Below are 15152 nucleotides of genomic sequence, written 5' to 3'. Positions count from 1 at the left end.
ATAAGTTTAAAGCGCGCAATATGGCTTTATTTCACGGTTCCGAAACCGGGGACGTTTAGATAAAAGCAGTATAATTAGTTTATTAGAGATCGCGAGCGAGGTTAATACTTCGAGGAGACAAGAATTAAGTCCGAGAAGCGCCTTTAACTACGCACGATTAGTGAAGATGGACGACCCTGCAAGACTCGTAAGAAAAAGGGCATCATTAAGAAGTTCAATAACAAAGATGTGCAAGGCGATGGACAAAGAGACTGACCCTTCAGCACAAACGCCGCTAACGAATATTCAATTAACGACGTATAGATTGAAATTGGTGGAAAAACTCACCCAGTTAAAGTTAATAGACGAACAAGACCAAAATACGATTGTGAATCAAGACCTGTTCGACAAAGACCTACAAGAGAGCGAAGACATTGAAGATAAGGTGCGTCATTATCAAGCAGTCTGTATAGAGACAATTGAAGAGAACAATCGGTGCGCGAGTCACACGCCTTCGGTTGCGTCATCTCAGAACACCTTAATTACTCCATCCATTTCTACTCATCAAAATAACGGTGCGGTAATTAATGCAAACTCGCAGTGTAACAGTGTCGCGATAGGCCAAAATCAGTTAAGAAACGCGGGAAACGTGGCCTCGGTAAAACTACCAAGAATTAACGTGGAAAAGTTCTACGGGGAAGTTAGCCGCTGGCAAGAATTTTGGAGCCAGTACGAAGTAACTATACACAAGAAAGATATAGATCCAGAAGATAAGTTGGTCTTCCTAAAAAGTTACCTCGGAGGAACCGCGTTAACGTGTGTTTCCGGTTTAGCCATAACATACGGAGAAGCCATAGAGAAGCTAACTGACCGCTTTGGGAAAAGAGAAACGCTTATTCGAGCCCACAGAGACAAATTAAGGTCTCTCGAACCTGTTAAGAAATCTACGGACATCAAGGGTCTAAGAAGGCTCTTAGATACCTTGTCGATAACAGTAAGTGGATTGCAAGCTTTAAAAGTTGATTCTGAAAATTATGGCACGTTCATTATTCCTATGATTACGGAACTTTTACCGGAAGACATTGTTTTGAACTATTCTGTCCGGAGCCAAAAAGAGGGAATGCTTTGCATGAATAAATTGGTCGAGTTTCTCCGTGAAGAAGTCGAAAGTCGAGAACAGGCCGCGCAATTAAAGAAATCGTTCGGTTCTAACGAAAAAGGTAATAAACGGATTGATTCGGGTTTAAAAGAGCATTCAGGCCACAGGTCTAAACCCGCATCTTCAACATTCTCTTACACCACGGTCGCAAACCCCACAAAATTAGCCGCTAAATGTATATTTTGCAAGGAAGCGCATGATTTCACAACCTGCAAAAGGTTAACGGCTTCAGAAAGAAAAGAAGTACTGAAAGGATCCTGTTTCGTCTGTCTAAATGCTGGACATATTGCCAGAAATTGCTTTAAGAAAGGGATCAAATGCAAATATTGCACTAAACGCCATAGTCACGTGGTCTGTGGAAAGCAATACCCTGACGATCCCGTGGAAGCGACCTCGGAAGAAAATCAAGAGCAAGAGACCATAGTTTCAATGGCCATTACAGATCAAGTTGAACCGGAAATAAAACCGGTAATTTACCTTCAAACCGCTTGGGTTAAAATTTCAAATAACGGCAAGGAAGTTTCCGCGAGATGTCTCATCGACACTGCTAGCCAGAGGACGTATATAACGTCGAAGTTATCAAAAGAACTAAATCTTCCTGTTTTAGGAACGGAAAATCTTGATATTAATTCCTTCCCAGGAATCTTGACTAAAGTCAAGCGATCACGCGTTAAATTTTCCGTCGGAAGCATTTACGAAACAGAGTTAGCATGGAAGCGGTAGAAACCCCAAAAATAGGGGGCAAAATACCTAGTATGCCTAAAAACGAAATCGAAAGCTTGACTCAAGGTAAACGTTGGAAAATAGCGGACACGCCTCCTGAAGGACCACATGCGACGGATGAAGAAGTTTCCCTACTGATAGGGGCGGATTTTATATGGAAAATAACCACCGGTGAAGTAGAAAAGGCGAAGTAGAAAATCTCTCTACAAAACTCAAAGCCGTTGATACGATCTTTGGGTGGACTTTTCTTGGACCCCATGAGAACGCGAAGGGAAGCGTTACAGATACTAGCGTGTACAGCGTTAACGTATTTTTCACGCACGTGAACAATTCCCTGGAAGATCAAACTGAAGACGAACTTGTTTCTCAAAATCTGAAATCATTGTGGAATTTGGATTCTCTAGGAATTATAGACAAGTCGGAAGAAGACAAGGCTTATGAAGATTCTATTAACGAAAAATTCGAATCGACCGTCAAAATCGATGGGGAACGCTACATTGTTAGACTTCCGTGGAAACCGGAAGTGAAGCTAACAAACGATAACAAAGCCGTAGCCGAAAGAAGATTTTTCAATCGACTACGTAAATTTAGAAAACAACCCAAGTTGTTTGAGGAATACGCTAAAGTAATAGAAACGTATCTTCAACATGGGATGGCGGAACTTGTGGACACCCCAGGAGAAACAGAGCGTACGTTCTACCTGCCACACTCAGAAGTTGTCAACGAGCAGAGAACCACAACAAAAGTCAGAGTGGTATTTGACGGATCATCACACGGCTTTAACGCGCCTTCTGTCAGGAATTTTCTAAATGCTGGGCATCCATTGAATGTCGATTTGTTAGGCATGTTGATTAAATTTCGTAAAAACCGTATAGCCTTTACCGCGGATATCGAGAAGACTTTCCTTCAAGTACGTCTTGCCGAAGAAGATCGTGACGTAACTAGATTCTTTTGGATAGAAGGAAGAGAGTTGGATCCTAATAAGATGTCAATTATTACCCTGAGAATGACGAGAGTTCTCTTTGGATTAAACGCTAGCCCGTATTTGCTAGGAGCGACTATACGCCATCACATTGAAAAATACAAGGAAAAATTCCCTACAGCCTACAAACTATTGAGAGAACAACTTTACGTAGATGACGTGGGAGGGGGAGCGGATGACAATGAAAAAGCTTTAACCCTTGCCACTGAAGCGAAAGAGATTCTAAAAGAAGCCGGAATGCCTCTCCGAAAATTCCAATCTAACTCTGAGTGGCTTAATACGCAATTATTGGAAGAAGGAGAGTCTGGTCAACCACAGCCAGTATCATTTAAAGTTCTGGGAATAGCTTGGAAACCAAAACAAGATATATTCTCTTTCGAGGTTACAAGCCTATTGGAGTTTCTTAGATTGCAAAAGAATACAAAGCGATTCGTTTTACAAGCTTCTTCGAGGATTTTCGACCCAGTAGGATTTTTATCACCCTTCATTATCGTAGTAAAATGCCTATTTCAAGAACTGTGGGTACGCGGAACTAAATGGGATGAGCGTATCGATGACGACTTGATCGAACAGTGGAACACGTGGTGTCAAGATCTCACTAAACTTACGGAAATTGAAGTACCGAGATATTACGGCTATGGTCAAACAATCCAAATACATTGTTTCACAGATGCCAGTGAAAAGGCATATGGCGCCGCGATATATATCCGTTCAGAAAGTCAAGGAAAAGTAAAAGTCATCCTTGGCGCGTCGAAATCAAGAGTCGCACCTCTCAAGAAACTTTCGGTTCCCAAGCTAGAACTCATGACCGCGGTCATTGGCGCGAGGCTTACAAAAACTGTCGAAAAATACTTCAGCGAAGAAAAGCCGTCGAAATATTTCTTAAGCGATTCCACGGTAACGCTTTTGTGGATTAAAAGCAATGCTAAAACCTGGAAACCATTCGTACAGAACAGAGTTAGCGAAATACAACAAAGTACAGATCCTATCCTTTGGAATCATGTTCCAGGCAAGTTAAACCCAGCCGATCTTTTGACTCGAGGGGTTAACGCGAGCAAATTAAAAGAAAGCGAAACCTGGTGGAAAGGCCCGTCCTTTTTGTGGAAAGAACAATGTGAATGGCCGGCTCAGAAAAACGAAATCAAACCCAGTTTACCGGCTGAAGCTGAGAACGAACGCCGCGCGAAATAGGAAAATTCTTCTGTATATTACGTAAACAATTTTCAAAGTCAAATAGAACCACTGCTAAGCCTAAAGAATCATTCAAAACTATCACGGGTAATTAGAGTGGTAGCCTGGATTAAAAGATTCGTCTTTAACGTCAGAAATAAAGACCAAAAGAAAACAGGAAAGATAAATACAGATGAGATATTGGAATCGGAAACTTATTGGGTTAAAACGGTTCAAAGAGAAACGTTCCCTCAAGAACTCGACGCTATTTCTGATAAAAAAGAATTTCTTCAAACTTCAAAAATCGCCGATTTAAAACCATTCATTGACCAGAATGGGATTCTCCGCATGGGAGGGAGGCTAGGCTTTGCAAACCTTAGCTTCGATGAAAAACACCCGATTATTTTGCCAAATGACCACGCGTTCACGATCTTGTTGATAAACAAACGCCACGAAGAAGTCATGCACATGGGTGTCAATTCCACGCTGTCAAGTCTACGTACGCGATTCTGGATTCCGCGGGGCCGCCAGGTGGTAAAAACTACCCTTTTCTAGTGCCTAACATGCGCGCGCGTGAAATCGAAAGCCCTAGCGAGAGAAACCGCGCCGCTTCCGCCAATTCGAGTTAATGAAAGCGCGCCTTTTGAAAACACGGGGGTCGACTTTTGTGGACCACTCATGGTCAAGTCGTATAACACCGATCAGAAAAGGTTTGTAGAATCGAAAACCTAAATCGCGTTGTTTACTTGTGCGGTAACACGAACCGTACATCTCGAGGTAGTCACTAGTTTGAGCGCGGAAAAATTCATAATGGCATTTAAAAGATTCGTGGCGAGACGCGGTGTGTGTCGCATAATGCTATCAGACAATGCGAAAACCTTCAAGAAGACAGAGAAAGAACTCAACAAACTCTGGAACAGTGTCCTGTCCCCGGAACTTATACAATATTTTGGGGAAAAGAAAATTAAATGGTCCTACATTGTACATCGAGCTCCCTGGTGGGGAGGAATGTGGGAACGAATGGTAGGAGTGGTAAAGGGTTGCCTGAAGAAAGTAATTGGTCGTGCTTTGTTGGCTTACGAAGAATTGGAAACGTTGGTCATTGAGGCCGAATCTGTAGTTATCTATACAGCGATAAACAGGAGCCGTCACCACTCACACCTTCGCACTTCCTCTTGGGAAAAAGACTCGACACTCTGCCCCCTAGAAAGTTTAAGGTAGGCGAGTTATCCGTTAGTTATGGAGAATTAACTAAAAGGTGGAAGTACCGCCAAGAATTGTTAAATCGATTTTGGGTGAGATGGAGACAGGAATACTTATTAGAGTTAAGGTCTGCCCAAAAATCTGGGAAATTAGTAAAATTTGCTCGTGACCTTAAGATTGGAGACGTAGTAATTTTAAAGGATGATCGTTTACCACGTCATTTGTGGAAACTATGTAGAGTACAGGACCTACATCAAGGTAGAGATGGAATAATTCGTTCAGCAAGCTTGAAAACTAGCTTAGGAGGAGAAATTAAGCGACCCCTCCAGTTACTCTACCCTATAGAAATTTCAAATTAAGTACAGTCAAAAAAAAAGAGAAAAATGAGTCTTTTTCAAATCCCCATTTTTGGGGGGAGTGTGGTAAATTAAGGTTTAATTTAAATTTCACCATAGAATTTAAGTTTGTTTTTGAAAATTTCCTTTGATAACTTCCTTTTAAGTGTATTTGATAACTTCATGTCGAAGTAAAAAACCATTCCCGAGAAGTTTTCCCCTTTTCAGCGCCCCTAGGTTTATCTGGGCAACGACTCTTCAATAGAGAATGAAATGGAAAATTTCTCGGGGATTCACCGTCTTAGCATGGAACTAACTAACGCTAGGGACGGTCCGCACCGATAGAACTTACATTAGTCTCTCTGAAAAACATTCGTTGATAAACCCTCCCGCTTTTAAATCCCCCCCTCCTAAAATTTGGTGATTCAAAACGGAAATAAGGTAATTCTTAACGCCACCTATAATTTAGTTTTCGTACTAATATACGGGATCCGCAGTAGAAGTCGTCCGCTATGCTAGGCGTAGCTTAACCATGGCGTAACCTTTGTGTAAATTGTGCTACTATGGAACTAACTAACGCTTAGAAATTCATTTTATCCCTAACTTTGAAACATAATTTATTTACGGAACTAAGTATTTAACACTTTAAAGGTTGTACCGTTGTTTTTAAAATAATTTTAAATATGGATATGTGTGTATAGTGGTTGTAGAAGTGACAATCGCCAAGCTCATAAATAGTACATGAGATATGCAGAGTTTATCGCATTTCCTAAACCTAAGCATAATTATGAAATAGCAGACTGCTTTTAAGGCTTTTTGTTACCCCCCCCCCCTTTTAAAAATTGAATCACTTTTCCGGTTCGCACCAAAATCTCGCTAGGGTGCGTTGTCACCGAACATTTCTCAGATATTCACGCTTGCGGACCGTCCCTAGCGTTAGTTAGTTCCATGGTCTTAGCTTGCCTCTCTTAATCCCCTCTTTTTTGTATGAAACCACTGGGTAAAGAAAAAGGTAGTCTTGAAAGAAACTTTGTAGCGCGAGGAGCTAAGAATCTTTAGCCGAAATAAATTTCTTTTTTTTTGTTCATGTTTTACTTTAAAAATAGACTAATTCTTTTAACTAATAATCCCAGAACCGGCTTTAGATAATTTCAGTGTATAAGTTTAAAGCGCGCAATATGGCTTTATTTCAGGGGCTATTCACTCGTACGATGTGGCTACTATTACGAGCCCTTGGGCCATCTTGTTTTTAATGTCTATAACCAAGAAGAGATTTATACTGTATAATTATATAAATAAATTCCTTCTTGATATAACATAAGGGCCTACATTATTAAAAAGAATGTAAACTTCACTTACTAAAAGCTGAATCGAAGTAAGCGTGTAAAAAAGTGTATGCATTCATTAGATGTTTAAAAGTTTCGGGTTTCATTTGATAGTATTTGCAAATAGGGAGGGGTTCATATTGCGCTAACATACTTGAATAACATCATACCATAAGTTTATAAGACATAAGTCTGACACTACCTATAAACCCCACCTTTAACCAGTGGGCACGCGTGACTTGTTTAATTAGGAGCTTTGGACAATGTAAATTTTACTTACCATTAGCTGAATCGAAAGTAGCGTGTAACAAAGAATATACATAAGATGTTTAAAGTTTCAGTTTTCATTTGAAATAATTTGCAACTGACTTATGAAAAAGTCAGACAGCCATTTTTGATCGATTTCTATTGATAATACCATAAGTTTATAAGATACCTTCCATAAGTATGACTCTTCCTATACTTCGTAATGCTAGAGACTTACAGTTCGAGGTAGTTTTAGGGAAAACGGCAAGCGAGAATTGACTACACTCGGTTGCTTTTGCAGGACTTCCATCTTCCCATTTAGTGTGTACTAAGCCTTTGACAGCGCCTCACCAGGCGTCGCTTTATCTATGACCTACCTCACTCACTTCGTGACAAGCTCCAGTTTGTAACCAGTGACATATCTTATGAACTTATGGCATTATTCTATTATTCGAGTTATATATTACTTCTGTTACAAATAAATAAATACTTACGGTGTTGCTCTGTTTGATGCAGTTGGAGACAAAAGGAAAAATGATGTAATTAGATAAGGACGTGAAAAATTTAAGAAAGGCAACGAGTGTCTGTCCCTGTCCCTGTCCAACAGAATTTACATTTAATTTTAAAAAATGTAAACTTCTCTTACTTTTAAACGGTCTTCCGAATAACACTGTTCATAAAAAGTTTTAGTTTTCATTTGAAATAATTTGCAAATGAGGTTCATATTAGGCTATTTTTTTAAAATAATCCATTAACTATAAGTATGGCATTTAAAGAAGCATTCGTGAAAATGCTTAGACGAGATGTTAAGATATCCAGTACGCACATACTTGTAGTTATTCATATTCCAGCTATATATTACATCATAATTTTATAAGGTATGCACCATAAGTGTGACACTATCTATACTTCGTAGCGCTAGAGACTTACAGCTCGAGCTAGTTCGAGGGAGAACGACGGAAGCGAGAATTGATTGGCTACACTCGGTTAATTTTGCGGGACTTTTAGTCTGTACTAAGCCTTTGACATCAGTGCCTCACCAGGCGTCACTTTACAAGAATCTATGATCTATGTTAACTTATGGTGAACATTCTTATGAACTTATGATTACATCTATTACAAGAAAAACACTTACTATGATCGCCTTTTTTATGTAGTTAGTGTGAAAATGTAAAAAAAAAATAATGTTATTAGACGAAGACGTGTTCCAAGCATAGTTCGTAAATAGCTCATTTCCATCGATATGCGTAAAGACTAAGCCTTTTCGATGCATCCAGTGAGTGCGCATAGACGCTCCTGGCCCATTGGGCCGAATCCCATTAGACCGCATGTCCCATTGAACCGAATCTCATTAGACCGAATCTCATTAGACCGAATGTCCCATTGAACCGACTCCCGTTGGACCCAATATAGCCAAAATGTGCGGGTTTATTATCTTAAAATTTTCATCGCTATTAAAAGATATATTTTTAACGCCGTATTTTAAAACTGAATTAAAAAATACCTCTTTTGGTTTAAATAAAATACCCTTGTCCATAAGCTTGCGTCTATCAATACACTTTACTATATAAATAATTATACTGTGATGGTCAAATCCCAAGTTTAAAAGGATACCTCTATTGTAACCGAGCCGAATCAAAGCCAACCTGAAATGACCCGTAAAACAATCAATATTTTGGAAAAGGCATATATTTATTGTTCAAGGAACTTAATAAATGCAGCGTTAATTGCTCCAGAATCTTTTTAAAAATAATTTGTTGGAAAAGGCCCGCTTTTATTATGCAAAGACCTCAATGAAAATAAAAATATTATGGAAAATCGGTTATCCAACCTAACCTAACCTAACCTAACCAAACCAAACCTAACCTAACCTAACCCAACCTAACCTAACCAAACCTAACCAAACCTAACCAAACCCAACCTAACCTAACCAAACCTAACCTAACCTAACCAAACCTAACCAAACCTAACCAAACCTAACCAAACCTAACCTAACCTAACCTAACCAAACCTAACCAAACCTAACCAAACTTAACCAAACCTAACCAAACCTAACCTAACCTAACATAACAGTAATGTTTTGGAAAAGGCATATTATTTGAGAAGTCAATGAAGCTAAACATCAATATTTTGGAAAAGGCGTAACATTGTTAAATGATTTATAAAACTAATATACTTTCGGTTGAAGGGAATTCGTTGCAATGGGATTCGATTGAATGGGAAAAAATTGCCTTTTTTATAGAAAACCGCCATTGGGCTAGATTTTAAAATACTGGCTAGAAATTTTCGGACGAATGGGATTCGTTCCAATGGTATTCGGTTGAATGGGCAGACTCCCGCATGCACGGCTATGGATCACCCCCCCCTTTCCTGTATATCCCGATGCTGAGGGTTGCCCAACATCGAAGAGGCTTATTGTGGTCAAGCCAATAGGTCAACTTGTTTTTATTTATTTAAAACCTGATAACTCACATAAATAAAAAATCTCTATTTTTTCATGATTTTTGCCTATAAATAAAATCAAAACGTCATTATTTTAGATTAATGATATTGTTAGTTTTTTCGGGGTTTTTTTGCATATTAAAATACAGTTCCCACACATTTCGACATATTAATGGAGTTAGTCATTTCAGGGTCATATTGACGTGACTCGGACCCTCCGAAACTGAACTAACTGCCTAATATGTCACCTTTAGCTAAAAACACAATAAACGCTACTCACATTGATCTTCTAAAGATGCGTAATTGTTAATTGAAAGAAGCGTGTTAAACAAGCATTTCACATTGGACGTTGACAAACACGAAATGAATCTACTTACTGAATATTTCTGGTGGAAGAGTGTAAGACACGAAATTATTAAAATTCAAACTAAAGTAATTTAAGACGGAAGTCCAGAGCGACAGAAATTTAAATTTCTGATTTCTTAGGCTCCGAAACAGTAGCGATCGAGAGGTTATTCAGTATACCCACGAATTTATTCATTTAACATGAATATATATATATGTGCATTGACTAGTTAAACTACATATTCAGGGATAGGAGGGGCTTAGTACGCGTGACGTCAGAGAATTTCCGGTGGTATTTTAAAGCAGACGACGCTTAACGCTTCTGGAGCTGTTTTTCATTTACTTTATGGCCAAGGCTTAGTACTTCACCAACAGTTTTCAGTTTCAGATTAAGCAAAACATTGCACACACTTGCTATAACTTCCTTTAAAGATATTTATTCACGTATCAGCGATCATTTTCAATATTCAATTGACGCAGTTCGGTAAAAATAACTGAAAATTGTACGAGGCTCGGACAATCGTATTAAACTGGTCGTCTGCTGTTGGAACTTGAAACTTCCAGGTGTCATGATTTTGATTGGCTACCGCGTTGACGTTAAACGCGTGTGTAATAGAAAGGTACCTCCCACTCCAAAATAACGTGATAGAAAGGTTAATGATACACGTATATATTCGTATTAATGATTAATTCATGGTATAGAGACACGTCAGTACAGGATAAACCCCTCTTACCAAACGTCAGACCTCCCCTAGCCCAATCAGCTTTATTCCCCCACTATCCTTCTACTTCATGAAATCCTCTCCCATGTAGGGGTAAAAAGGAGGAGCCTTCGTGAAGCCCATCCCTTTTGCTGTTTCCCTATAATCTGTAAATCTACCATATTCATTCATCTTATGGAAAATTCGAGAAATGTCAGGGATTTGGTCTAAATCATCGACTTCCATGTCGGTAAAAGTTACGGAATAACCTGCCTATCCCCATTGTCGAATAAATATTACGCAAGACTAAAGAAAAACAAGTTGGGAAAACCAAAATATTACCTCTCCGAGTCTAGAAGAGGACTACTTACAAACTTATTTACCCAGATATGGAAATGTTTCTTTTTTTTATGAGCAAATAGTGAAGTTAAAATTTATGAAATATTAAAGCAGTATACAAAGCATAGCAAATATACTGTAAATCAGACGATATTTTACATCCAATAAGGATATACTTGTACACATTAAAATCATCCGATGGGGGAAAAACGGGAAATGAAGAGATAAAACTTTGGAGGGATATTACCTTTACGTGTTTGTAAAGGCCCAATTTTCTACTCCTCAACTGTATACCCTCTATGTTCAAAGCCATATTCACAACAGGGTTGCCATGTAAACACTATCCTCTCGTTTCACCTCAACGATTTTCTTAGTTTGTCAACATGACTGTTAACGTTACATAACACCAAAGCTAATTTGTGGCCACACACACTGAAGGTAAATGGGCACCATAAAAAGCATGAAAACACGAAGCTATAATCCGATTGCGATCAGACCTTTCTCTGATCTGGGCTGCGTTCAGCAGAGCTCACCAAAAAAGACAGCGGATTTGGAAAACGTTTATCTGTGAGCTCTGTCGTCATAGCTTTTCTCCGGTCATCGGTGTTTTAAAAATGACGCTAGCGCAATAAAGCGTGCAAGGTACCAAGGCTTAACAAAAATTGTATGGTAACATATTTTAAGAGATAGATAACAACAACTTTTATAATTAAAATTAGAAACTAACATGTCTCTTAAACTTCTCGCGTGTTCAACTTGTTTCACGCTAATTAAATAGCTCTAGTCCCATCATAATCAGCAAGAGCTATTTGTATTAATTCCTCCATGCTTTTTTCGCCAAGCTGAGAACTACGCGTTTTACGTCACGTTATCCAAAAACCCGACTATTTTCCTTGAAGACCGTGCTGGCTCAGCGCTGAGCACCGTGACGTCAAAATTCAATAACAAAATCCCGTTCTGTAGGACACTGCTAACAGCGCTGAGCTCTTCTGAACGCGGCCCAGATTTCCACCATGATTATAAAGTCTAAGCCTAATTATTTAAAAGTGTATTTAACTTTCGGCTCACTCTGAACCGTTAATGTCTCTGTATTACAGAAACGAAAACCAAACCCAAGCGTTTACTTTTTGGTTCGATAGGCCTATTGACAAATAAAAGTTCATTTGACCAATATAGATGCGTTCGTCTTGAAACCACTTTAGAAAAAATTATGCTATAAACAGATGTAGTATAGCTTAAGTAATATATAAACATCGATTTCAAATAATAATAATAAAAAATATTCTTGGGATATCAAAATGAAACAGAGCTTTATAGCTACAAAACCACTAAAGGCATCGAAATTACGAAAAATATTTCCATATATTAATTATGCATTATGAGAAAACCAAATATTAAGGTTCTGTAGGATTTTTTTCCACAAAACAAAGCGAACTGCTAACGCGGTGCACTAACGGACGGACACACACAGACTAAAACATAGGCTGCTTTTTAACTCTTTCCGTTTTAATTTTGAGTTGAGAAACTAGATTATCTTAAATATTAAAATAAATATAATTAATATTAAATATTTTCTTCGTTAGTTGTTCGCCTTATTGAGCGTTACATCGCGTTGATAAAGAACAATTAGACATTCTTGAGAGACTTGACTAATATTGGCGTTTGAAATGAAGCATACTCCGGTTGCTTTGCCTTACTCAAATAGGTAGTATATAAGGGTGTCGATCTACAGCTAAAAGCAAGAACAACCGCAATTGCGAAAACCTTTGGTGGTGATCCCACCCTAGGGAGGCTAGACGTTTCTCGTAACCCTAGCTGATCGCCGCGAATGTCTTAAACCCAACGATGACGATGGAGTAGAAGCCAGGTGTACAGACTGGTGTCCAAGTGGAATGGACGAAGACCAGAAGATGGTGGTGATTAGAAGCCAGGTGTACAGACTGGTGTCCAAGTGGAATGGACGAAGAGAAGAAGATGGTGGTGATTAGAAGCCAGGTGTACAGACTGGTGTCCAAGTGGAATGGACGAAGACCAGAAGATGGTGGTGATTAGAAGCCAGTATGTACAGCCTGTTGTCCATGGGGTATGGACGAAGACCAAAAGATGGTGGTGATTAGAAGCCAGTATGTACAGACTGGTGTCCATGTGGGATGGACGAAGATGAAAAGTTGGTGGTGAATAGAAGCCAGTATGTACAGACTGGTGTCCAAGTGGAATGGACGAAGACCAGAAGATGGTGGTGATTAGAAGCCAGTATGTACAGACTGGTGTCCATGTGGGATGGACGAAGACCAAAAGATCGTGGTGGTTAGAAGCCAGTAAGTACAGACTGGTGTCCGTGTGGGATGGACAAAGACCAGAAGATGCTGGTGTGAGAACTCAAGTAGAGGAGCCATTTCCGTGACTGTGAAAGCAGTTCGGAAATGGCGAACACGTTTGCTCCGATTTGGAAACTGCGAACGCGGTCACGTGGGTGTAACAACAGACACACACACACACACGTCGAAATTAGAACCTCTCCGTGACATACGTCACTCGGAGAGGTAATAATAACACAAACTTCCCGACTTTCACACTTGTTGAAGTTGATGTTATTCTATTCTACCGAAAAACGTAAATACTTACCCTCTATCGCTGTTAGTGAAAAATAGAAAATAAATGTATTAAAAGAAGTATATAATACAGCTCTTCGAGAGAAGTGTACCACCACAAAGCGGGGTAAGTGTATCATGACTTTTTTTCGTCTTTTTAGTGTATAAGTTGAATTTTACTTACGTATGAATTCTTGTCATTAAAAGTTGCGTGTAAAACGTAATTAAAATTTAGAATTTTCAAACGTAATTAAAATTTAGAATTTTCGAACGTAATTAAAATTTAGAATTTTCGAACGTAATTAAAATTTAGAATTTTCGAACGTAATTAAAATTTAGAATTTTCGAACGTAATTAAAATTTAGAATTTTCGAACGTAATTAAACTTTAGAATTTTCGAACGTTATTAAAATTTAGAATTTTCAAACGTTATTAAAATTTAGAATTTTCAAACGCAATTAAAATTTAGAATTTTCGAACGCAATTTATGAAAATAATTATTCAAATTAAGTTATACTTTTCCATTAAAGCTCTAAACAATCTAAATTCAGACTAGGGTAACGTTTTTCTAGTAATTAATTTCGGATAACATTTTAAAACTAACCTGAGTCTGAGAAGACCAACTGCACATTCAATATTGCAATAGTGAATACACCAAAGAGGAGAAACATTTTTGATATTTTTCCCATTACTGAGGTCGGCTCTAATAAATATATAAATAATACCCTGTATTAAAAGGATTGTGTTTATCCGATAAATCGGTAAATGAACCTCGAACTGATTAATCGGTAAAAATTGGAAAATTAGTCTGAAACCGATTAATCGGTAAAAATTGGTAAATTAATCTAAAACTGATTAATCGGTAAAAATTGGAAAATTAGTCTGAAACCGATTAATCGGTAAAAATTGGTAAATTAACCTAAAACTGCTTAATCGGTAAAAATTGGTAAATTAATCTAAAACCAATTAATCGGTAAAAATTGGTACATTAACCTAGAACCGATATAGATACATCGGTTAAAGTACAGTACCATATGGGGCAAAGATATCATATCGGTTTGTGCCCATCTCTAGAAATCACGAACGAAAATGCTTGGCCCTCCAGTCCGACTAATATTTGGACACACGAGAAAACAAGGCGACCCAAGGGCTCGTAATAGTAGCCACATCGTACGAGTGAATAGCCCCTCTATACCCTACCCTAATGAGTGGATAACCCCTCTACACCTTACCCTAATGAGTGAATAGCGCTATCTTTTACAATGCTTAAATAATTTACCGTGCATAAAATCAGAGTGAATAGCCCCTCGATGCCCTACCCTAAACGGTGATAGAATTATTACCCGTATAAATTTATTTAATTGTAATATTCCGGCGAATCGAAGAACAGATAGTTTTAGTGATTATCCCCTCGATGAGTTTACAACATAGACTTATGCCGATGCACACTTATCGCTTGGCCAAGACACCCAAGGCTTAGTTTGATTTTACGAACGTATAGATGGCGCAGAAATTCAGTACATATTTTGAAATGCATAGTAGGATATCGATTGATTTTAGAGATTTTACTCCTAATTTTACTACCAATAACGGTTCCATAATGTCTAGTCAC

The 15152-nt window shown here is 38.5% G+C and overlaps 1 protein-coding gene and 1 long non-coding RNA gene across 2 annotated transcripts in view; both read right to left on the bottom strand.

Annotated features, from left to right (window-relative positions):
* The window catches only part of LOC149682772 (centrosomal protein of 290 kDa-like), a 147058-nt gene that overhangs the window by 50044 nt on the left and 81862 nt on the right, over positions 1–15152 (bottom strand). The gene's annotated exons all lie outside the window — the stretch shown is intronic.
* LOC149682778 (uncharacterized) lies at positions 7088–8402 on the bottom strand. Its single transcript, XR_016365524.1, has 3 exons — positions 8258–8402; positions 7361–7718; positions 7088–7281 (listed from the first exon to the last, which is right to left on the bottom strand). It is a non-coding gene; the product is annotated as an uncharacterized LOC149682778 (long non-coding RNA).

Source organism: Phalangium opilio, unplaced genomic scaffold (genome assembly GCF_054372755.1).
Source record: "Phalangium opilio isolate 3A_F unplaced genomic scaffold, DU_Popi_V2 ptg000038l_1, whole genome shotgun sequence".
NCBI classification, from domain to species: Eukaryota; Metazoa; Arthropoda; class Arachnida; order Opiliones; family Phalangiidae; genus Phalangium; species Phalangium opilio.
Note: the sequence above shows the minus strand (reverse complement) of the source record. Positions and strands in the feature narration are given on the sequence as shown.